The 26,997-nt window shown below is 35.6% G+C and overlaps 1 protein-coding gene and 1 non-coding gene across 2 annotated transcripts in view; both read right to left on the reverse strand.

The window, feature by feature from the left end:
* Nucleotides 1-26,997, reverse strand: part of LOC145690393 (ATP-binding cassette sub-family G member 4-like) — a 229,305-nt gene that overhangs the window by 117,570 nt on the left and 84,738 nt on the right. The window lies entirely within an intron of this gene.
* TRNAA-UGC (transfer RNA alanine (anticodon UGC)) lies at nucleotides 13,923-13,994 on the reverse strand. The gene has a single exon. It is a non-coding gene; the product is annotated as a tRNA-Ala (tRNA).

Here is a 26,997-nt window from a genome sequence, read left to right on the forward strand (position 1 = left end):
CATGTAATGCATAATGAACAGAAGCAATTATACGCAGTGTAAAAACTCCGGTTTTTAAAAGCAAAGATACAGACTGACGAGCTGTCGGCACAATGAAAATAGAACAAATATACTATTTATCTACAAGGAAAAATCACTGTCCAGTTTGAAAATAATGTTAATTGTGTTGGCCTATTCAGATTTCTTACACCCATGCTTTAAAATATGAGTTACATTGGATACAAAATAAACAAACAAACAATCAAAACAAAAAAGGACACTAAGCTTGTAGCCATATGCGTCCTGAGAATTTTCAATCTGTACCAATTTCTGATCGGTTAAGTTTTAAACACTAATTCTGTAGGTCTACACATATGCAATGTAATGTGTGATACTGATGGTACTAAATAAAGATTTCCCAGAATTATTTAAATTTAATATCCAATAATAAGCAACAAATACACAAAATCTGCGATATCAGGGGAAACATTTCGGTTTCAACGTTTGTCATATTTTACTACATTATTTGTCAAATTGCTTGCTTTTCCTATCTTCTTGTAGTTTCATTCATTGTTTTTTTGTTGTTGTTGTTGTTTACATATACATATGTTTCTTTTAATCTAATGTTTGTAATCCAGAAGTTAATACATCACTGTTTTCGCTTTGTACTTAGGTTCTTAGGCCATGCTGTTTAGAAAATAAAACTGCGATCACCATGGCAACGAGAAGGATGTGACATCACACTATTTCAGTCTATAAATGACGTTCGAGCAGCTCAGCCCCACAAAAAGGGGTTGTTACGTGAAGTATTTTGATTTGGTTTGTTTGCTTTCTTTGAATCGATTTAGCACTCTAAGAATAAGTAGCACTTTGTCTCTTAACTCTCTATTTAAAAACAGGACATGCCAGATATCAACCACTTAACGATTTTAACATTGATCGCTGTATGAGTTAAAGCGGTTAAAGACGGCAAAAGGTAGCAAGAAGCTGATTTCTGCAATCAATAAACTTCCTAAGACTAAAGAATGAGTCAGAAAAAACTTGGCCAGTAACTTTGACCAAAAAAGTAGGTAAAGAAATGAAAAGAAGAAAGGTCGTTTGCATATTTTAGTTGACTATAAAGTTTAAAAAAATAAACACACAAAATATATTATAAAGAACTAATTATGGAAAAATGCTCGTACATTACTCTTAATCCGCTTCATAAGAGTTCGCACATCTTCTTCTGTTATTTGATTGGCAGCTGCAGTCCACTTGCGACGAAAAGTTTTCAAGTCAGCCGCCTTCCCTTTTGATGTTTTCAATGTTCTTTTAATGTGGGCCCAATATTTTTCAATTGGCCTAAGTTCAGGGCAATTTGGTGAATTTGCCTCTCTTCGAACTGCGACGATACCCTTTTCTTTATAACAATCAGTGGCTGCTTTAGAGTAGTGAGAGGTAGCAAGATCTGGCCAAAAGAAAACAGAGTTACTGTATGACATCACAAATGGATACAAGCGTTTTTGTAAACACTCCTTCGTATAAATTTCGCCGTTAATTGTCCCTGTTGTGATGAACGCTTTGCTTTTTTTACCGCATGAACAAATAGCTTGCCAAATCAAATATTGTTTGGGATATTTGGATGCCTTCCGTTGTTTAAATTTATCCTGCAAATCTCCCCTCTTCAGTGCCACGTACTACTCCTTTCCGGGAATTTGACTGAAATCAGCGACACAATAGGTTTCGTCATCCATAATGCAACATCCATATTGAGTAAGGTACTGATCATAGAGTTTTCTTGCTCTGGATTTTGCCGTCACTTTTTGCTTTTCGTCTCGGTTAGGTACCTTTTGGACTTTGAAAGATCGTAAACTTTTCCTTGCTTAAATCTGTGCACTGTAGATTGGGACGCTTTGACCACACCAGCAACTGCTCTTTCCGATAAATAAGGATTTTGACGCAGCAATGCAGTAACCCTTTTCTCCAGCTTCGGTTGGCTAGTCCCCGGTTTTCTACCTGAGCCAGGTTTTCTTTCAACAGTTAAATCTTGTGCATACTTTTTCATTACATTTTGCACAGTAGACCGAGGGTATTTTACGAGTTTGCTTAATTTATTTAAGGACATACCTGGATTTTCGAGGTATTTGTTCACAATTAGTTTTCGTTTTTCTAACTGACTCATCGTTCTTTACCACAGTATGCACACTTCACAACTGACAATCTATTCGTGAGTAAGATCGACAGTCTGCCCTTGCTTATGCACAGTGCTGCCAATGTTCATCTTATATACTAGAAAATATGGAGGGAGGAAAGTGGCCAGGTTTTTTCTGAGTCATTCTTTATATTGCCATCCCCACTCTGATCTCTCTCTATTAAAACCACTTCCGGTTTCAACATTGAACAAATATTGTGCCATACAAACCAAATTCCTTCTCGAGGTGTGAATGAGACACTAATTATTAATATTTATTACAAATTCTTCTTTACTATGAAAAGGATGTTTAAAGTAGAAGTAAAATGAAGACCCCCTACTCGTTCATTTCAAAAAAAAGAAGGGGAGACGAAAAATTTCCCACATAAATCAACATACTAAAAAAATGGCCCAGGTACTGAATAACTTGACAGAATCTGGTGTTTCTCAATAAATTCCTGGAAACAGAACCAAAGCCTGTCTATTATACACGTAGTAGCTAAGTAATTAAAACGCAAACATCATTCTGTAGGGTACAAGTTTTTATAATGTATATACCTAATTGACCTGTTCACCCAAACAGCAAACGAGTAAATTGTTTTAACTTTTTCTTCCTCTTATCAGATAAAATAAAAATTTCGACATATTCTATATCACTTTACAACAGAATAGAACTTAAGCAATTTATCAAAGATCTGTTAAAAAAAAAAAAGCCTTTAAGGCTACTTTAAGAACATTCCTTTTACTGCTTTTTTTTCTTTCTTCAGAATATCAATGTTTAAAACATTTTATTTTTCAGACAAGTAGCAAAAACTTGTAATTAATAAAAAAAGACCTGCTATATGTCACTTGACAATCAAGTCATTCAGTTTTTTCTTACCGTCTTCTCTCTCATTCTTTCTTAAAATTGGTCTTTCAACTTGTTTCGCAAGTTTCACTTTTATGGAAGATGTGTCAAAGCGCACTGACGCAACATTGGAGCCTTCTTTCTTTTTTGAAAAATAAAATCCAAGTTGCAAAATTAAAAAAAAAAATGTTTTTCTGAAGAACATAATGTTGAAACGACTTGCTTGCTAAAAAGTTCTTCTTCTTCTTCTTCTTCTTTTTATTATTATTATTATTATTATTATTATTATTATTATTATTATTATTATTATTATTATTATTATTATTATTATTATTATTATTATTATTTCTTTCTTCCTTACGGAATTTCACTTCTCATATGCTCAATAGAAGAGAATCATAACCTAACGAGCACGGGACACGACAAATGGGGTGTAATTAAAACTAGAATTACCAAATCTCCTGTTTTTGAAAGCCCTTTTTCTGTACAAAGTTCACACAAACGTAATGTACTGTTCTTTTCAAATAAACACAAGTTTCTGTTGCAAGAGACAGGGAGAATTAATAATTTAAGCACTTTTTTTTAACATATAGTGGCTATATCTTAAGACGATATAAGTAATTATTTAAGTGTCAACACTATAAAACTGATGTAAATGTTTGTATAACTTGCAACATACAACATGTATGCATTACTTAGAGGTCTCATCTCCTCTAAGTGCTCAAGGACAATCACCTCTAACTTACTATTTGCTTTCCTAAAATAAGGTATTAGAGAAGACGTGAGTTGGTTGTGACAAAATCAAAATAACTTGTTTTGTAGACTAAATTTTATTCAATTTTAGGACATTTCCCGTTTTAGAAAGTATCATTATGGCGTAGAGAAAGTTCGACTGAGTTGTTTTCAGTGGAAAATTATTTCCCCTCGCAAAAAGTATTATGGGAGCGACCTTCAAGCTACACTCCAAAATCGACATGTGGGTACCCCTGCTATGACAGTAGCGTAACAACAATGTTAAAATGAGTCATGAGTCGCTTGGGTCACGACTTTTGTCCAGGGCACCCGAGTCCGGGTCTCGTTTCTAAAAACCCAGACAGACCCGGTGACCCAGACATACCCAGTGACCGAATCAGACCCTGTAACCCACACACATCCGGTGGCTGAATTAGATCTCGTGAGCCAAACACATCCGGTGGCTGAATTAGATCTCGTGACCCAGATAAACCCAGTGACCGAATTAGATCCGGTGACCCAGACACATCCGGTGGCTGAATTAGATCTCGTGACCCAAACACACCCAGTGACCGAGTCAGATCCGGTGACCAAGTCAGACATGGTGACACAGGCACATCTGGTGACCGAGTCAGACTCAATGACCTGGAGACACAGATATGCCCAGTGACCCGAACAGACCCAATGACCCAAAAGCAGTCGAAAATCATCTCTGCAGAAATACTGTAGAATGTTGTAGTTGACTAATGATATTCAGCGCTTGAGCTCGATCATTCACCTTTTTGATTCTTGGTGTGACATTTCAATCAAGATTCCCCGTCTTGAATATTCCAAGTTTTCATAAATATAATTTCATGCTTATTCGTTTTCCCATACGTGATTTTTGAACCTAGACTATACAAAAAGAATTAACAAAACACTTTGTGGTCTCAGCGGTATATTTTCTATGCTAAACGATAAGTTTTACAGGTCGAATAAACTTTGATGATCACTCATAAGAGAAATATGTAGGTTATTATTATTATTATTATTATTATTATTATTATTATTATTATTATTATTATTATTATTATTATTATTATTATTATTATTTTGTGATCTTACGCGATCGAATTCCGATAAACCTCGTAGTTATTTTCTATAAATAGGTGCAATGTTTGATAAAACATAGACGCAAAAAAAAAAAAAACTAAAAATATATTTAGTGGAAAGGCAATGAAGAGGGGAGAGAATCATGTTTATTAGAAATGCAATAGTAACTTCAAATACACTTTCTATGTGCATGACGACGTTTCGACTCCGGGTTATACCGTGTCAGTCCGGGTCATTGATCTATCTGGGTCTGTCTGGGTCAAAGGGTTTGGTGGGTCATTTATCTGACTTCTTCTGGATCTTCCGGGTTACGGGTCATGAAGTTCGAGACCATTCCATCAGTGGTACGAAGACAGATTTCGAGAAGGAAGTTAGAGTTAGACAAAAAATCATAAAAATGTTCTGATTAAGACTGCACCTTAAGAGAAAATGAAAATATGGTAACTCTAGAATGAGCTTCATTCACTGTTCCTAGCTTTCAACTTTTTCAAGGTTTGCAAAAATAAAACATATAAACGTTCCTTTTCCTTTGTAATTTTTAGTCAGTATAAATCATTATGCAACAGACATTTCCAAACTCGCTTAAGTGGAGCGAGCTCGAGCCCCCCAAAATTAAGTAGTTTAATTGCGAGGACTTGTAATTACAACTACTAGAGCTTTTCTATTTCAACTGTGCCTCTTCTGGCGCTGCTGTCGATGTGTGTTTTCCCGTACCTCTCTCGAAAGAGAAGAGACAAGTTGTTGCGCCAAGATTTTTCAATTTGTTAGATGCGGAAGCGTTACCAGAATGAATTATTTCACGGACTTCGCTGTCATCGGTTTTGATAGCGTTTCTAAGTAACCTACGATCTTCACTCGTCAAGACCAAACGATTGAATGGCAAATTGACAACATAGCTGAGGTCATTCACTTATTTTCCCTAAGCAAAGGGAGTGTCTTCTCCGTCAGAGGATGGCAGGGGTGGGGCCGAATTATAGTTGCCATATTTTCCGAGAGCACACCTGAGATGACTCGACTACCATGGCTCTAAGAAGTAGAAGTGTCACAGTGGATACAACGTAAAGGAATTTGTTTTCTGACAGTGTACTCAACGTGAAAATTAAAAATTGAATTTTTGCATGTCCCCCCACTCTCCGCTCCCTCCACTCAGAAACTTTAGTAAGATGAATGGATATTTGCAAATAAAAGAATACTTTCGTCTTTAGATTCATCGAGTAGAAAGTTATTTAGTTTCATCTTAGCACTATATTTCACAGACAAATCAGTATGTTACATCCTTAGCATTATGTACTAATCCGTAAATCTCAACAGCACTGCATGGTAGTCTAACAAGCATGGACGCTATTCATAACTACATCCAAAGGAATACATGAGGAATCGATTTTTAATTCTCCTTATCTTGGAATCATCTGAATGGATTCTACATCTTGTCCATAATTGGTGAGCCACAGGGGTAAAAGTGAGGGGTAACGTGGGAGGACACAGTTACCCCACTTCTTAAAAAAATACAATGGGCGAAGATAGGCACGGGAACGGCGTGACATCATTCGTCCCCCTATCTTTTCAGATCCACTATTATCCCTGGTGAGCCATCAAGCATTTCTTGAGATTTTCTGACTCCCGGATGGACACACAGACAGATAGAGTAAATATACACAAAAAAGTTTTGTGAATCAAAATCCCTAAAAACTCTTGCTGTAATACTATGGACGCGAAGAAAAGCACCAACCATTTTAAAAGTTTCGCATAAATACGTAAAGCAGTACAGCAACTTCCAGCCATGTTTTTTTATATTTCCGGAACGGTCTGATATAAAATTACAGTAAAAAGCATTATAATCTTTACTCTATTGACAAAAATCAATGTGATTGGACATTGTGCTTGCCTAAGCATTGTCTAGAAATAAGTCTTTTCAATATTATTATTATTATTATTATTATTATTATTATTATTATTATTATTATTATTATTATTATTATTATTATTATTATTAATAATAATAATAATAATAATAATAATAATAATAATAATAATAATAGTAATAATAATAAACAAAAAGAGAAAGAATTTTCCGGCAATCAGTGACAAGAGACTTCTCTGGAGCAAAGTGTTCCTGATCCACCTGGGTTTACGGAACTTGATCTAAACTCACTTGAAATATTCCCCCTCATAAAGCATGGACCGGGTGGGCACTTGCTCCGGAACTCTACGTGAAGCGACTTCTCATAACACAGTAGGCCTAGTCTAGAACGGTGGTTCTCGACGAGGTTTTTGTTGGTCACGTCAGTCTACCTCGTCCAGTGTATCCGCGGCGCAGTAACGAACGAGAAAAGAAAAAAGCTCAAATTTGTCATTAATATATACTATACATTGTCGAATATTTCTGGAGAATAAATATTTTTAAAAATTGTAATATTTTGCTACTTCCTTTTTATTTCAGATTTATATTGATCATATACTATTCTTTTTATTTATTTTCGCCTTCACTGTTACATTGCTTAAAAAGTTCTATGGCACACACGCGGCGCACTTGCTGAGAATCGCAGGTTTAAACTGTACTAAAGAACTACAAAAACTTCATTATTCTTGACTTACAACTAGACGTCATGATTTGTATCCCATTTAACATTCCTGGGTTAATATAGCAGTCATCTCTGCCGCAGTGCCACCTCACATGCACATAGGCCTATTTACATTTTATTCCTCACACTGGTTTGCCCTGGGGCCCATAAAGCTGTTAAGACGGCGCTGTTATAAAGGACTACCGACTTCGCGCAATAATCCTCTTCTGAGTTTCCCTGTCAAGTTCGATCTAAAACCACTTGAGTTTGTGGTGGACGTTATCATATTTGTGTGTTTTTCTTGGCTTCCTACATTTCCTCTAACTTCTTTGTTTGTGTATTTTAATAGGCTTCTTCTGATTTCTTAAACTCTCTTTATCTTGTGTTTCCCTTGATTTTTTAAAATTTCCTCTAACTCCCTTTATTTATGTATGTTTTCACTGGCCTCTTCTTTTCCTGCTTTCTTCATTCGTGTGTTTTCGATAGTTTCTTCCATTTCTTCTCTTTTTATTTGTGTATTTCCCTTGATTTATTCCATTTTATCTAATTGTATTTAGTTGGTTCTTCCATTTTCTCTAACACTATTTATTTATCTCTTTTCCTTGCTTCTTCTTTTCCTCTAACTCAATTTATTTTTATGTTTTTTTTCCCTTGGTTTCTATTTTCTCTAACACTCTTTACTTTTGTATATTTTCTTTGGTTTCTTCCATTTTCTCTAACTCTAATTATGTCCGTTTTCCTTGCTTCATTCATCTAACTCAATTTTTTTTGTTTTTTTTCCCTTGGATTCTTCTATTTTCTCTAACTTCTTTACTTCTGTATCTTTTCTTTTGTTTCTTCCATTTTCTCTAACTCCCTTTATTTATGTTTATTACTTAGTTTCTTCCATTTCATCTATGTTTATTTATGTTTTCCTTGAGTTTTCCATTTTCTGTACTTCTATTTGTTTCTGTTTTCCTTGATTTCTTGTATTTCCTCTAACTCTATTCATTTGTGTCCTTTCCTTGGTTTCTTTAATTTCTTTAACTCCATTTATTTAAGTTTTCATTGACTTCTTCCATGCCCTCTAACACTATCTATTTGTGTGTTTTTTTTTTCAATTTATTTAACTTTCTTTCTTTGTGTGATTTCCTTGGCTTCTCTCATTTCCTGTAACACTTTTTATTTACGTAGTTTCCTTGGCTTCCTCCATTTCTGTAAACTCTATTTATTCCTAGCACAATATTTTATGAGCAGTACGTAGGTTAATGGTTGGAATTATTAATTGCAAAAGTAAACTTTAGAAATATGTTCGATCAATGTAGTTTAAAATGTGTTGATCTATCAAGAGTTTGTTGTCATTTATTTGTAAGTTTCACACTTCCAATCGTAATTTTACTTCTTTCGAAAAGATTACGCTGGCAATTGAGTTGAAGCTGGTAACTAAGTTGGTTGGCAAATGCTCAGTAAAGCAGCTAATTACAGCACAGTTTCAACGTTGGCAATTGAGTTGATTGGTAGACGTTAGGCAGATCAGCCAATTTACAACATTGGGGCCAACGTTGGCAGTTGAATTGGTTGGTAAATGCTCGGCAAAGCAACCAATTAAAACGTAGGGGTAACGTTGACAACTACGTTGCTTGACAAATGTTCGGCAGTTGCTACCCGCCGTTTCCCATTGTTGAGTCTATTGTCTGAATTTCTAGGGATATCACCGATTATTTCATCATCCATCATTTATCTCCTGCAGTCTACGAAGTACATATGTTTATGTTAGAGCACAGACTCCGTCCATTTTACTACGCTTCATTAACAAGAAGAAAAGAAATCATAATTTATGAATATTAACATGTGCTTAAACGACTAGTTGTTGCATAATGAAAAGCAATAAAACACTTTTAAAAAATATTTAATATTTATTAAAATATAAGATTAAACCGTAGAAAATAATTCCATGTAATCCTATACTTAAGTAACTAAGATCAAACAAGTCAATTATTAACACCATAAAGAATAAGCATCGGTACTTGCAAGGGATAACGGTAACATAAATAGCTCAAACAACTTGTAAAATTAATTTGACAATAACTTTGCAAACATTAACGTTGCCGTTTCTCCATCTGTACTTGGCACAAGACCACTACAATTTAATACAAATATTTTCTTGAACTGGTTTTAATTTTCCATGAAATTACTACTTTAAATACTAAAATAATGAGGTTCAATATTGACTTTAAATTGACAGGATATTTGCTTTTTAATTTTGATAAACAGAAAAAGAAGCCATCAAAATAAAGTCAACACTTTACACTTATTATAGTACTGTCTTTAAAGTTTGTACAAAGCAATTGAATGATTGTGGATTTCAATGTCTATTCTAAATAAATCGTCATACGAAAAATGATCCCATTTCTAACTATTGAGCAACAGTACTGAGACACTTCAATTGGGTTGATCTTAGGGTTAAAACTACTAGTAACTTTCCTCATTGCGGAAAATCATAATTCATTCTAGTAATCGCCAAATTTTCCAAAATCGGAAACTTCACTGTTCGGATTTCGGAAAAATTTTCGGAATTCAGAAAAAGTCTGGATTTCCGAAGAAATTCCGGAATTTAAAAAACTCTGGATTTCTGAAAAAATCCGGAACTATTTTCTGTTTCGGAATTTTTTCAAAATTTTTCTGGATTTCTGAATTTTCTAAATTCCGAAATGTTTCCGAAATCCGGATTTTTCTAAATTCTGGAATTTTTCTGATTTTACTTTCCGGATTTCGGAAAGTAAAAATTTCCGAATTGGCCATCTCTAGTTCATTCATTTTAGTATAGCTTCATTATAAATAGAGATTGCGTCATTATAGAGAATAACCTTACAGAAATGAGTGAAAGTTTTTGGTGAAATTTTACATGGTCTGAATCTAAACTTTGATGGCTCATTACTCAGTAATCGATAAAGATCTACACAGCAGAATTTTATACATGCTTAGGCTCTACTAATCAAATCATGCCAAGTTTGATCTCAATCGGATGAGCTCTGGAGATTGTGTACAATTTTCCTTCTTTTTTTAAAAAAAAAAAAATAGTGAAATGGAGAATGAAAATCGAAAAATCCGATTTCAATTTATAATAAAAAGAATGTTTCCTGGAAAGTAAGATATACCCAGAAAATAAATCAGGGTAATTTTTCAGATCTTCGTAGATATATAGTGAAGAAGGTGTGTAAGAAGGAGGAAAACTTGGTAAAAACTTTTTTTATATATTACCAGCTGTGAAAAGAAGTAAGCGGGGAATTTAGCTTGAAATGATAGATTAGATTGGTTGGATAATTGTTGGGATTGGATGGTTATTTTTCGAGGTAAAAGTATGATTGTACAATAAAGAATTAGCAAGATTTTTTTTTTTTAAATAGAAAACAGAGGTTGGGTTTGGGAAGGAGATTAGGAGAGTGATGGGAATATTTTTATCATGATGTTTGGGTGTAAAGCTATTATTTTTTGAATATTAGGTTTTGTATTTAAAAGCTTGGTTTTTAGTTTGTTAAAGAGCCCTTGTTGTTAGCTGGTTTTGAACCGTTGTTGATTTTTTTTTTTTTTTTTTTTTTTGTAAATTAGATTTTTCTTTACTGGCTAGATTTAACTGCCATTTGCTAGCTTGCAATTTAACTTTAGCTTTAACTTTTTGAAGGGAAATTTTTTGGTTTTATTTAAGGTTGGGCCCAGAGTTTGGTGACTATTATAGGTGAGCCAAGAAGCGAGTTTTAGATGTTACGGGAGGTGTGGTATGAGATAGTGGGAGGAATTAGGAAAAAAGTTTTTTACACATTTATTATAAAACACAAAAACAATTACATAAATTATATTACATTTATAAAGTGCTAATTTAGCAAAACACAAAACAGTTATTTGCTGGTTTTTTAAAACATTAGTTTATATTTTGCTTATTTTTTGCAACGCCATATAAACACATAATAGTATTGCAAAGGTTTTTATTTTAAAAAAGAAATATACTAAATTTTATAAACCTGAACAACACAAGCAAAAATAGGTGCTCCACATTATTGTTTGCTAAAAAATATAATATGTACAAAATTAATTAATTATTAATAATTTTAAACGTAAGCGCCAGCAGAAACACACAAATTCCTTTACAATGGTTAGCATACGTGTCTTCGGCAGGGAGATCTGGGTTCAATTCCTGGAGGGGGTTCATGTAGTTCGTATCACATGTTAAGCTGTAAGTTCACGCCTCATATAGCCTCGCTCCTAAATGGAATACTGAACCCAAGTCCGTCCATCCATCCATCCATTCAACAGAGATTTAAATAATTTGAACATCAAAGCAGGAATATAAACTGTAGTAAGGATACACGCGCAGAAATTAAGATGATACTTGGTATAAAAAGTAGCATTGTTTTAAAAGATGACATTTAAATAAATTAATATTTTTGAACAGTATTTAATAAATTTAGTTTAATCTTTTCTATTTTCTCCAAAATTATATTCAGCAATTTTGTTTCAGTGGCAAAAGAAGAAAAAGCTATTTTATGAAACTTATTTTCGTGTTGGTATGAAATCACTTGGAGCTCTTAAATCCCAGTATTTAAAACATTTTTTTTTTATTTTCTGTGCGTTGATTACTAAATTTTTTTTATAACTTCTTTAATGGGTCTACTTGTAGGAAAACTTGAAACCCGGTGTCCTTGTTTGGCATGTACTATAGAACACCTATGTTTGACCTTTGAATTTCGTTAAGAATGACAATAAACTAAACTGCTTATTTAGGAAAACTTATAATCCTGTTCTTTCTTTCCCCCTTTAATGAGTTTATGGCCGCTCAAGATTGAGACCATCTTCGGTACCTTCAAGATAATACGTCAAATGATTTTTAATTCACGTTGTGAACATAATATATAGTTATTCTGCAAGGTTAAATACTTTTCTGTTGAATTTACAATAAGCAAATACAAATTGCTATCGACAGGTAATTAGAGGCAATTAAGTTCAGATGGTCGCCTTACGGTAAAAGGCTAAAGTGGATCTGTAATAGTTGATGTTACTCAAACTTCTTTCATTATTGTTAATCTAATTGTTGAACATTTCTTTAGACTTTTCTTCTGTATTTAGATAATACTCGATATGGATTTATAGGATTTATTGGATTGGAAGATTTACGTTCTTTCGTATTCGAACATTGATAGAACATTCAGTTTTGAATCGAAGAGTTCCTGATTCGATCCTATTTTCTTTTATAGCATTTTCTTTAACTTACCACTATCTTTACTTCAGAACCTATCCTATAATCATTCACCTGCACTTCAGCCAGTGGCGGCTCTTTAATGACGTCGCATCGGTAAGAAAAAATAATTTTATCGCTACAAGCTAAGGGAGGTAAACTTCATGCAGCTTCAGAAAACTGTATAAAAGAGATAGTGCTTTAAGTAAGGGATGATGTAGGGATGATGATAAAATTCACCTTTCTACCGAAAAGACTTTACCCAAGAGCCGCCATTGCTTAAATAACCCCGATAAAAATATAATATCCATGGATTTTATGTTTCGGAATTGAGGCTACTACATTGATTGATTGATCTATTTGATGTTCAGTGTCCCTCTCAGCAGCGAGTCTATATAAAACGTGGGTCTACAACTTAATGTATTATCCGAATTACATGAGCTCCATCCTGGAACCAAATTCGGGTCTTCCACGCTAAAGGTGTGTACGTTAACCCCCTAGCCACAAGGGAGCTCATTGGTGTTATTCGAGTTGAGTTGGTTTTGAGTTTAGCGTCCCTTTCAGCAGCTAGGTTATATGAGATATGGACATACTGATTAACATAAAATCCAAAATAATGAGCTCCCGCCAGGAATCGAACCTGGGTCTCTTACGGGGAAGGCGCGTATGTTAACCGCTTAGCCAAGAAGTAACTCTGGTGCTATTCATAAATGATATATTGGTATATTTAAATTAAATTAAATATGTAAAGATATCTAGGTAATTATACCTCTGTATAGTTGTTAAGCCTAATATCACTAGCACTAGGCCTAAGTTGGTCGCTAGGTCAATAAACAATTATATTTCCTTACAAGAATTGTATATTTTCTGTATTTGCATATACATTTGAATTTCATGCCGCGGACATATTTAGAGACACTTCTCTTATTAAACTATAACCACGCAAGTCAATACAGAACAATAATCTGAATCAGATGTCACTTGAGTTTCAGCCATGGATCTAGAAGGTGAAAACTGGGGGAGGGGGGGGTAGAAAGAACCCAGACTATGATAAGTATGTCATAAGTCTGCTATAAACTTTGAAAATTATAAATAATAACTTAAATTATTTTTGTCACTCAAAAAGGTGAGGGACTTAGGTCCGCCACTGTTGTGTTTGTTGACAAAGCTAACTCATAATTTGTATCCACGCATATCACAGGATATATATCAACCAAATAACCAATAGTCGCAAATTGTGACATGACACATTCGAAAAAGAATTAATAAACTGAAAAGAAAATTCGTTAACAAGAGACATGATAACGCAAAATTTTTATTGAAATGTGAAAATGGAGATGCCGGGGATCGAACCCGGGGCCTTTCACATGCAAAGCGAACGCTCTACCACTGAGCTACATCCCCACGCTGTAAAAATTGTAAAGAAATGCCGAAGAAGTGGAACTATATTTTTTACATTTCATTTGCATTATTTTTGCATTATATTTTCTAGCACTACTTGAACCTTGCTATTTGAAATATTATCTTACTTTCATCTTGCATTAATTTCCACTTGAAAATCAAGGTCACACGAATTCAACCGAACTCATCCGATGTCGATCAAACTCGGCTGGTTCGTTAATTGGCTGGTTTGGAGTTTAGCATACAATTCAGTTCCGGAGTTATATGAGGCGTGTTCTACAGCTTAACGTGGAATCCAAACCACATTAGCTCTTATTGGAAATCGAACCCGGGTATTCCACTCTAAATGCGCTAACTAGAAGGGAGTTCTGGATCAAACTTGGTCAAGTGGTCGAACTTGACATGCTTAGAATGCACATGAAATTTTCTAATAATTACAATATTTTAGGCTGAAGAAGACATGAAATTTTATAGTGTGCATACTTTCCCAAGTTATGGGCCATCAAATTTCGGGTCCCATTTTCGAAGAAAGAAAAGGAAAAAAGTATCAATTGAACTTATCCGAATTGATTTTTCATTGTGGTACAGACTTAGATATGCTATGCAAGCTTGTGAAACACTAAGATTTGGAGACTTGGTTCCCGAGTAATGGACCTGTACACCATCAAGTTTCGGGGTTGGATTTAAAAAAGTCAATAAAGATTTGCTTAAAAATCAATCAAGGACGGAATTGGAAACTTATACTAATTAGTTTTTATATTTGTTGCGGAATTTTCATAACTTCTTTAATTCGTCTACTGTGTTAAGGAAGCTAGAAACCCGGTGTCCTAGCATAGTATAATCAACCTGCCATTAACTCAGCAAGGTGATACTATTCGGTATAGTTAACGAGATAAAGCCCAAAATTATTATCTACTTTTAAACTTTGATTTTTGATTTAGTATGATATTTTATATTCAGTATATATATATATATATATATATATATATATATATATATATATATATATATATATATATATATATATATATATATATATATATATATATATATAGATGGTGATCAGAAAAATGGAAACACCTGTAGTTGGCAACACGTCAGATGTATGGGTTGGCAGTGGTGTCGTGGCGCCCGCAGCGCCGGACCGCTGGTGGTGGTGTGTTAGGTCGGTCCCCATACTACGTCAGGCGCAGTGGATAGTGATGAGCGCAAGAGTCTTGGTCTTGCAGTTTTTGCAAGAGTCTTGCATGCAAGACCAAGACCAAGACCAAGACCAAGACCAAGACCAGGAATCCCGATGCAAGACCAAGACCAAGACCAAGGGGTGCAAGACCAAGACCAAGACCAAGACCATACCTGCAAGACCAAGACCAAGACCAAGACTCTTGCGCAAGAGTCTTGCACAAGTACCAACACTACTTGAATTTTTTATAGAATGTAAAAAGGAAGGGGAAAAATCATTACATCTTTCACGTGAACTTCTTGGCTCCAGTAAAAATACCGCCGGAGTGAATGTGTTCCCAGTAGTGTATGCAATCCATGTGAGTCGATCTGCTCCTGTAACATATAGCTACAGTATGTCGTTTTTTGAATCGGTTGTTCACGAGACGTCCGACAGCAATAACTTGAGTGTCTGATTTACTTTGGTCATCATTTGATCATTCACGACGGCACATGATTGGATTTTGGGAAATCATATGAAGAATAGTTGTGTCCATAAGAAGTGGATAAGCAAAAATAAACTAGAGCATGTTATAGACACGGTAGCTCAGTGGCAGAGCGTTCACCTCTGGTACATGGGGCCCTGGTTCGATCGCAGCTTGCGCTATGTGAGCTTTTTTGGTGAACAAACACCCTGTGTGTGGGTTTTCCCGTTTCCTCGTACTTTCTTCATTCCACCATTTCTCATCATCACTGTTTCCCTTAGCTTCAGTGTTATAATCGTGGGACGTTAAAGTAGATATTTAATTTCATTTCAAAAACATATGAATGGTGTTCTTCTTCTAAAACTAACGGGAAATGTAGCATTGAACATCGGCAATTCCGTACACCATAGGTGCCGACTACATGGGTATGGCCTTGGCTCTGAGGTTCAAGCATCCGTTGGAAATTTTTAATGTGTACTTATAAAATTAATATTGAAATAACATTTTCATGACATTGACAAAAACTTAGCGCATGTGACCGCAAGTTTGATTTCATAGGTGGATGCTTATACGTTGAATAATTATTTATCAATATAACTTATAACCCCCTTAGGTATACGGCATATCTAGGATTCAACGATATAACATTATACAACAATAAATAATCTATATTCACAACTGAGAGTGATTTCGTACTTATTTCAAATAACTTGAAGTTTGATGCCGTTGTTATGTATTTCTAATGTAGGTCAAAAGTATTTATATAAATTGAGTATATATAAAAGAAAAGACAGACAGTTGAGTCGTTTTCAGTTTTCACTCAAATTATTCTAAAATATAGGGGCCGCGGTGGCTCAGTGGTAGAGTGTTCAGCTCTGGTGTTTGGTGTCCCGCGTTCGATCCCAGCCCCCGCCAAGTGAACTTTGTGGTGGACTACACCATGTGTGTGGGTTTCCTCGTGGTTCTCCCGTTTCCTCCCACTTTCTTCTTTCCACCATTTTCATTCATTTTTCATCATCACTGTCTCCTTTAGCCTAGCCGGCATAATCGTAGGACGTAAAACTCACAAATTTAATTTCATTTCATATTCTAAAATATTAAGAGGTTTAATTATTATTATTTTAATTTGTTCTCTCTTTTTTGGTCAATATTGCAAAACATATCATCATCGTCATAGCTTCTCTGCTATTATTGGCAGGTCACTTGCTGCAGCTGAGAAGCTTCGATGACTGTGGTCCTCAGCTAGTCTCTTCGTCTTAACGTAGCAATTTTCTGTCTTAATATCTTTCTTCAACTACGATCTCCTTCGCCCCCTTCCTCTAGCACGTCCCTCATAATACAGTTCCTCCTCAACCAATGTCCTTTTCTTCATTACATCTAAAATTCTTCTTTTCTCCCCTACTGCTACTATTTCTAAAACCTTCGCATTCGTTTTTCGTTCAACCCAGCTGATTGTCTCCTTTTTTCTCCATGCCCACACTTCGAAAGTCTAACTGTTTCATCGTTTTTGCGTATGTTCTTATTTCTGCCCCATACAGTACATATTAGAATCAGTAAAACAAAATTTTAATATTTAATTGGGAGATTGTTCAATACAAAGATGAGCTAATCGTGGTAGGGAAGAAAAAAATCTGACGCCTTTAGAGTGTAAAAATAATTTTGCAATTTATGGTATTTCAGTAATCTGTGCCGTCTTGGTTTTCTTTCATGCGTCTCACTGTCAGGGATAGCCTCCCCAGTTTGGGAACCAGTAGAGTATTGGATCTGTTAAAACACATAAAAATATTACGAAATGTTGTGATTTATCTTATAAGTAGTGAAGCGTGATCACCCATTGAAAAAAAAAAAGTAAAGGTCATCGCCTATGTTGTACAGTATCACCACACTTACACGAAGGTAAAATAGGTCCTATATTACATTTAGAAACATACATTGTATTTCCCTCACTATTGACGCAATGTAGGATTTATTATCCCTTATATCCAGAGTAAAATTTACTTATGAAAATCATAGATTTCTTAAAAGCAAAACTTGCAAGACTCTTGCAAGCAAGACCAAGACTGGGTGTGCAAGAACAAGACCAAGACCAAGACTAGGTGTGCAAGACCAAGACCAAGACCAAGACCGAGGGTTCCACTGCAAGACCAAGACCAAGACCGCATGTGCAAGACCAAGACCAAGACCAAGACCACCCGGGTCTTGGTCTTGGTCTTGCATTTGCTCATCACTAGCAGTGGAACAGCAGTGTCCTGTGGCTGCAGCAGACGGAGGTAGTGTAAAATGGGAGACCTCTCAGATTTTCAAAGAGGGCAAATTGTTGGTGCGCGGTTATGTGGAGTGAGTGTGACGTCAGTGGCCACTGTGTTAGGTGTGTCGCGTGGGACAATGTCGACGGTGATGACGGCCTACACAACACACGGGAAAACCACATCGGGGAAGTGGAACAGTGGGCGGAAAAAAATCATGAGTGACAGGTCACGCCGGGTATTAAAGCGCATTGTCACGCAGAACCGTCGTACCACTGCGGAGCAAGTGACGGAGGAACTCAATTAGCACCTCCCCCACCCTGTTTCGACAATCACAGTCCGCCGCGAATTACATGACATGAACTTACGGGGTCGTGTTGCACGGGCCAAATCGCTCATCAGGGACCATAACGCTTGCGCACGCCTCAAATGGTGCCGCGACCATGCAACTTGGACCGTTGAGGACTGGAAACGTGCGATATGGTCGGATGAGTCGTCCTTCACCCTATTCCCAACCACGGGCCGTGTTTATGTGTGGAGAACGCCCAAAGAAGCTTATGATCTGCAGTGTCTCCGCCCAACTGTGAAACATGGCGGCGGCTCGGTGATGCTGTGGGCCGCCATATCAGGTTTTTCATTGGGTCCTGTAGTCACACTTAGCGGACGAATCACTGCCAAAGATTATGTCGCAATTTTAGGAGACCATTTGCATCATATGGTCCGGATGTTGTTCCCGGACAATGACGCCATCTTCCAGGATGATAATGCACCCATTCACACAGCTGGCGTTGTTGCAGCGTGGTTTGAGGAACATCGGGATGAAGTTCAACGTCTCCCCTGGCCCGCCCTATCCCCAGATCTCAACATAATTGAACATCTGTGGTCCGTCTTGGAAACACGACTCCGGCGACGATTTCCACCTCCATCCTCTCTCACAGAACTGGCCGATGCCCTGCACGAGGAATGGTGTAAAATTCCACTTGCTACCATTCACAACCTCTATGCCTCCACCCCACCTCGCATCAAAGCTGTTCTGAAGACGAAAGGTGGCCCGACACCATATTAATCTGGTAAGTTGCAATTTCGTTCAGGTGTTTCCATTTTTCTGATCACATCTAGGTCTATATATATATATATATATATATATATATATATATATATATATATGTGTGTGTGTGTGTGTGTGTGTGTGTCCAATACATCACATCGAGGTGAACAAAATGTTATGATCCAAATTACCATGCGTAGTTTTCGAGAAAAATCGAAAGAAACTAATTCTTATGATGTTAATGTATATGTCAATCGTTGCCTGCCTGGTGCAGTTTACCCAATCGGAAAGCAATCATTAGGAAGACCTAAGCACAGATGGGAGGACAAAATTGAGATGGATCTTGCAGAAATAGGAATACAAAGTAGAAAAATGAAAATGAAATTTTTAAGTTTCACGTCCAACTGTAATGTCGTACGCTAAAGAAGACGTGATGATGAGAATTGAATGAAGTGGTGGAATGAAGAAAGAGGGAGGAAACGGCAGAATACAAAGTAGAAGCTGATCCAGTTGGCTAAGGACAGAAGTCAATTGAAAGCTTTTGTGAACGCGGCATTGAATTCCCGGGTTCCTTGGGCCATGGAGTTAGTTAGTTAGTTTTATGGAGACAAAAAAATTTCATATTTTTCTAATGGGGTGTGGGACAAATATTAATGTAAAAGTTCCAAGTTACGGCGCTGATTGTTAATTTCTAATTTGATTTTGTGTTGCTCTGCCCTACTTTATTTATTTAAGTTCGGTCCAAAACTAAGAGATTGATTTCATATTATGTCATATATATATATATATATAATGAAGTTAATGGTTGATTAATGTATTACGAAAATATGTCACGCGATGATGCCATATGATGTAAAAATCTTTGGTATGACACTTTAGCTGCGTCAACAGTATATACTGTTTGTTATAAATAAACATAAAGGAAAAGTATTCTTTAAGGACACGCGTACTTGACACAGAAACCATGCGAACCTGTGGAAATATATAACTACGTATGCTACAGAACAATATAATGAGAAAAAAAGCAACGTTGTTGGTTTGTCGAGTTAGCAAGTTCGTCCTTGTAAAAAATAATAATAATAATAATAATAATACGAATAAATACATTATCAAGGTACAGCAAGGGAAATGATGCTTGGAACAATCTTTTCTTTACAGAGGGAGTAATATTCCTAGCTCGCCACGGTACCGTACTAGGCCCTATCAATAGGAAGTGATATTAATATTAATAGGAAGGGATCTCCTTGAAAGATTTGGTTTGTATGTTTCTGAAATTCTCAGATACATACTTTATGGCAAATTGTTTTTATGTTATCTATACAGTATACGTTACATTCTGATATAAGAATTATGTTGGGTTGTCCGTTGAACATCAAAATCGCACACGTATTTATGAACTTATAACAAACAACGAATATTAATGTAAGCGACTGTACGTAATATTTCTTCCAGAATATTGAACGTTCTTAAAGTGTTTCGGTAATAGGAGACCCTGTTTAATATAGTTTAGTTGCCCCATTCTACAAATTATCCTTTAACATTAAACCATCTTAAAAAGGACAACATATATCAAATATACAAAATTATATATTTCTCTCTCTCTGTTTTCATTTCTTTTTTGATTCCCGGTGGGGGTACTCGGTCGAAAAAGTGTAAAAGCCTTTTCAGGCCAGTCACTCTGAATGAGGTTTTCCTGGGTTTTCCTCATTCCCACCAGAGGGATGGTACATAATCCAGGCTGCTTCCTTCCTTCCCCATCCTTTCTTCCTTCCCGTCCCGGATAGTGTGCTTGCCGAGATACGTCATCCTTTCAAACGTGACGGACTAAATGGCCATATAGGCTATGCTGAAAGCCCAGAAATCCAAATCCTAAATCCTAATCTTTTCTTTTTTCTTTTTCACTTTCGAGCAATGATAGAAGAGAAGAAAGTATGATGATCGTGAAAAAAAAAATCGAATTTGAAATTTCAGAGTATTTACACATTTCATGGCCGCTACATACCGAGTAAATTATTTTTCTATGTCTGTCAGTCTGTTTGTGCGTCCGTTCATCCTCATGTAAAAGTCCACTCATGTAGGGGCTGTAGCGCACCAAATTTTTTAAGTTTTCACCAAATTCCCTAGAGATGTTTTTCGAAATTTAATTCCTACGTTTAAAGATAAAGGTAGTGTACTGAAGGGAGAAGACTGAAAATGGCAATTTCTTCGAAGATTTTGTTACATTTCTATACACCAACATTTCATTAACAATTCTATAGCGTGGTATTAAACATTTCTCTGAGAAAAATCCTGAAGAGGCAGTGTAGTTTCAGGGGGTGAGTTCTTTAGAATGCTTTTCTCTAAAAACAAGCAATTTTGTTCATGTTTCATAAATAAGTATTCCGTTAGTAACCTGACAATATGAGAATGAATAATTATGGCATAATTCATTTGACCTGAAAATATTCACAAGGGTTAGTTTACTCTTCGGGTTGAGTTTTTCCCGGTCCATTTTCTCAAAAGGGACTCAAGTGATTTTGATCATATTACATAAATATTTAATTGCCAACCTGACAATATCTGCATAACTAACTTATCTTGCAAGAATACAGAAGGGGTACTTTATTCTTCGAGGTGAGTACCGTTTGGGGAAGGGGTACTTTATTCTGAAAAACTACACAAGAAGTAGTTTATTCTTGAGGGGGAGGTTTTCCCGGCCGATTTTCTAAAAACCGACTAAGAACATTTTGTTCATAATAAATAAATATACCGTATATTTTATTGATAACCTAATAATATTTCATAAATAATTTTGTCCTGGAAGAATACAGAAGGAGGTACTTTATTCTTCGGGGTGTTTCTTTTTTTCGGGCAATTTTCTCAAAAGCGACTTTGGTGATCTTGTTCATATTCCATAAGTAAATATTTTGTTAATAACCTTATAATATGAAATAACTCATTTATCCTGAAAAATTCCAGAAGGGATAGTTTACTCTTAGAGGTGAACTTTTTTCGGACTATTTTCGCGAAAGCATCTCAAGCAATTTTATTCATACTTCGTAAATAAATGAATGGCTCCGCCGAACAACGTTGCAAGTGACACCAATCCAAGTTTACAGAAATCGAAAAGAAAAAACTATATGTTGATTATGTATAGCCTTCAAATTTACTTCTTCAGTTTTAAACTATGCCTTCATATGAAATGATGTTACATAGAATTGGAACTTCTATTCAGGGCTGGATTAACCTATCTGGAGGCCCAGGGCTAGAAAAAAAAATATGTGGCCACATATTTTTTCTAGCCCCTGCTGATTTCATCTAATACATTTCTGTAAAAGTACAGTACGAAAGTTAAGGGAATATGTTTCATATTTTTGGTCGTATTTTATTTTATGATGATGATTGTATATTCATGATTCTTTTTAGATAGCCAGTTGAGATTTTGCTTAGAGTGGAGACTCCTGTCCACCTATAGCCCCCTAAGCCCCTCCCTTAATCCAGCCCTGCTTCCATTACAGTACCGTTGTTCTGTTAAAACCTCAATGTGACAGAAATTGTCGCTTGCAACGTTGTTCGGCGGAGCTATTGAAATATTTCATTAATAACCTCATAATGTGGCATCACTGATTTCTTCTTTAAAAAAAAAAATCCACAAAGGGTAGTTTACTTCTGAGAAGTGAGTTTTTCAGGCGATATGTTCAAAAACGTCCGTTAATTATGTTCACATTTCTTAAAGAAATCTTTCATTAATAAGCTTACAATATATGATAATGTCATTTCTCATGAAGCAATAACCAAAGAGCAGTTTACCGTTGACTGTGAGTTCCTTTCCGGACAATTTTTCAAAAACGACTCAGACGATTTGCTTCATATTTCATGAATAAATATTTCACTAATGACTTATAATGTTTCGTAAATCATTTCTTATGAAAATTCCTACAAGCGAAGTAGTTTACTTTTTTGAATTGAGTTTTCTTCGGTTGAAATTACTTTCAAAAACGCTTATAATTTTGTTCATATTTCACTAATAAATGTTTCAGTTACAAATGTACATAGAGAAAAATCCGTTCTCGGGACAGCGGTATATTGTACAAATATACGGTATCCTCTTGCTTACTATAGAAATCAGTACGGAGCATACGTTATCCGTATGCTACATAGGCACCGCCCTTAGATGTTATATCATGCCGTTGCAGGATGTCTGACATCTAACAGTTTCCCGTATATCGCATGCATGTACTTATGTTAAATACCTCAGCTAAAAGTTATATACGTCCATGTGTGACCCTGACCGCCTATATTGTTTCATACAGAAAGTACGTATAGATCGAACACTTACACAGAAAGTATTATAAAACATGCGTTTTCAGTTATACGTCTGCTGTACGTTAAGTCCAAAAACTACAGGAATTACGCATGTAACCTATCTTTTTAAGTACGCCACCTACAATTTTTTTTTCCTCAGTGTAGTATAACGTGATTTCGTTTAAGAAATTGAAGGGAGAAAGTTTAGTGTGATGGGCCGCTTTTATGGCCCATACCTTTTATGTTTAATGTATCAGTCACTATATTTTCTAGGTACACATATATCAGAAACTCAAATAACTTTGAATATTACGGCAGGAAACACTACTGCGTTATTTAAATATAGAAAATCTATTACGCTAGACGCTAAATTACACACATAAGAGCAGTACATAAAATGTCGGTTCCCATTACTAAAATACGAATAGTGGAAATATCACAGGGGCTAATGAAAAAAGAGAATGCTGAAGTATACTTGGAATCTTTATTCCAAGTCAATTCCCTTATTTGGCACTCTCACAACATTAACGACCACATAACTGCCAATACAACCTTGGCAAATCTACCCGCCCCAAATTCGCCTTTATACAGGATTGCGGATACAACTTGTTACACTATTCAACAATTTCTGAGTTTTTCTCAATTAAATAACATTCACATAATAACTCCTTAACAATTCTCCCTTTTTAAATGTATACGTCAGTTTTTGAAACCTTTCGCACCCAAGTACCACCTCGCAACACTCTTCTTTCTTTACATTTTTCTTTTGAAAAGCATCTTCTGCATCTCATTTAGCTGTTGTTTCATTACCTGATGGCTTTGATTAATGAAGCCAAGATCTTGTTTCGATTTATTAGATTGTAAAATTTAGGCCGCTATTCTAGTAAGTCAGCTTCATCACTCCCTACTTCAGCGGCTTCCTTAGTCTTGTATTTATCCTTCTTTCTATTTTGCTCATTTCCATTGAACCTTGTTCTGTTGGTTGGTGACTAAACAATATATGTTAAAAAAAAAAAAAAAAAAACTGCCAGTGAAGAACTATTTGGTGAATCACTGGGAGAATCAGATCTCATTACTCATTCACTTTTTTGGGAATTACTAAAATGAGCATTCTTTTTTCTCAGGATAGGGAAGTCGGAAACTCCATAGCGAGGAACTGCATAATTTGTACCGTTTACCAAACATTGTTAGGATCAGGTAAGCAGCTGATGTAGCCACAATGAAAGAAAATAAAAACGGTTTGACTGGAAATCCAATCGAAAAACGATCATTAGGAAGACCGAAGCACAGATCGGAGGACAATATTATTATGGATTTCCCAGAAATAGGAATACAAAATAAAAACTAGATCCAATTGACTAAGGACACAAGTCAGTATAGAGCTTTTGTGAACGCGGTATTGAACCTCCGGGTTCCATAGGCTATAGAGTTAGTTAGATTCAATACTGAATATCTGAAAAGGATTCTCTTTTTTCTGCAAAATAATTATCTTTATTTTGGAATGAATGTGCATCTAATTGCATCAACTGTGCAAAATCCTGGATCATGATCTTGTTGCAACAGCGTAGTAGGTTGTTCCGGTAAAATTAGGGTGTCCAATTGAATTAAGTATGCAATTTCCTGGTTTTGATCCGGACGTGCATCGTTTGCTGTTTGTTCTGGTAGCAAAACATGCGACTCTTTTTGTATTTGCTTCATCACCGAGAAGTACTTAGATTTCTATTTAAGGATTACATTTCATCTGATGTACCGTCTTCTCTCCTGGAAAATTATATTAAACGTCAATACATCAATCAATGTGGAACATGTGTAAACGTCTTCGTCCCACTTCAGAAACACCTTCTGTGACACGGATATAGGGAATTTCTAGATGATAATTTAAACTTGTTAACAATAATATCATCATCATAGGTATTACGTCCTTATTGGCAGGTCACTTGCCGCAGCTGAGAAGCTTCCACGCACCATGGTCTTCCGCTAACCTCTTCGTTTTCACGTACGATTTTTTTGTTTTGATATCGTTCATTAATTGTAGCCTCTATCGCCCCTTCATCTCTTTTCTGCAGGTGACCGTGGTGGCTCAGTGGTAGAGCGTTCACCTCTGGGGTCCCGCGTTCAAACCCTGCTCCCGCCAAGTGAACTTTGTGGTGGACAAATACTGTGTGCGTGGGATTCCCCAGGGTTCTCCCGTTTCCTCCCACTTTCTTCATTCCACCATTTCATTCATTACTCATCATCACCGTCTCCTTTAGCCTAACCGACATAATGTGGGACGTAAAACTAAAAATTTCATTTTATTTTTTCTCTCTACTGCAACCATACTCTCTAGCACGTCTTTCATGATACAGTTCCTTGTTAACCAGTTTCTCCCACTCTTCTTAATAATACCTAAAACTGCTCTTTTTTCCACCATCATTTCTAACATATTGTCGTTCGTTTTCCGCTCGCCCTAGCTAATTCTCCACATCCACCGAAAAATAATATAATTTAATATGGATTTCTAACGAAGGATCAAGAAAAATATTCCACAGGCTTAAAATTATTTTATTTACCAGAGATACTCTAGAATGAACACTAAAAATTAATAAGAATCTGCCGCAATATTGCTAACACGTATGCTAGTATGCCGAAGGCACTCAATAAAGAACAGACTAGAGACCAAGAACAAAATTAATAATTAAAAAAAAAAAAAAAAAAAAAAAGAGTCGAAATCCACAAAAGTAAACAATATTATCATATCTTTCATTCGAATACTATTACTTTGTTCATGAACGTAATGTCATTGTAGCTTCGCAAAAGGAAATAGAAAGAAAGAAGATAGTCATTCTTTTTTTTTTTTTAAGACACAAACACAAACAAAGAACTTGGCAAAAGGAAACAAACATTAAGAAAGTAATATAGGAAAAATACTAAAGAAAAATTCCAATAGATTTATTGTTATGAATCATATCCTGTCATCCAGAAGAAGGTCATGTACTTGTATTTCGTATGATATAAGCACTTTCTAAACATCTTCATTGTTGTACTTCAACATATCCCAACAAACAAAATTCACTCCAGTGTTCCTTATACTTCAGATTCTTTAGTAGAAATCACTTGCATTATTAGAGTTTCCTTTTTCCTTTAGCGTCTTAAGTATCAGATGTTACGTACAGTAAGTATAAAATATTAAACTAAGAGTACACAATCTGTTGTTAAAATTCGAATATGAATTCTTCGAATATCAAATATTAGGAAAAAAACATCAAATAGAACAAAATTCGCTATTGGGATAAAATTGTTCAAATATTGAAAACGGATACGTGTATTCGGATATTCAAATAACAGCAGAAAATTTATTCGAATAATTTTAAGAGCATTTATACACAATAACGTTTACTGATTCACCTGTATCATCAATATTGTTCTAATGGGTATGGTGGTTTTGTGGTGAAACCCTCAACTCTGGTGTAAGAGGTCTTTACTTCGATTCCAGGTCATTCGATGCATCTGTGGTTAACAACATCGTGTCCGTGGATTTTCTCGAGATTCTACCGTTTCCTTTCTTACCTCATTACCATTTACAATCATTAATTCGGGTCTATTAATTATTTCTTTTGGCCTAAAGAAAATAATTGTGGGAAGTTAATCATGATCAAAAGATTTCATAGCGTTTCATCGTTCTGCACTGGAGTTTACTTGTCAAAGACAGTAAATTTACATAAACCACAGCCTCACGATAATCTTTTTTACTTGACATGTGAGTTGTCTGGTTTAATATTTCGTATCGTCTACCAATTATA

This window comes from Thermobia domestica, chromosome 7 (assembly GCF_964235325.1).
Source record: "Thermobia domestica chromosome 7, izTheDome1.hap1.1, whole genome shotgun sequence".
Lineage (NCBI taxonomy): Eukaryota > Metazoa > Arthropoda > Insecta > Zygentoma > Lepismatidae > Thermobia > Thermobia domestica.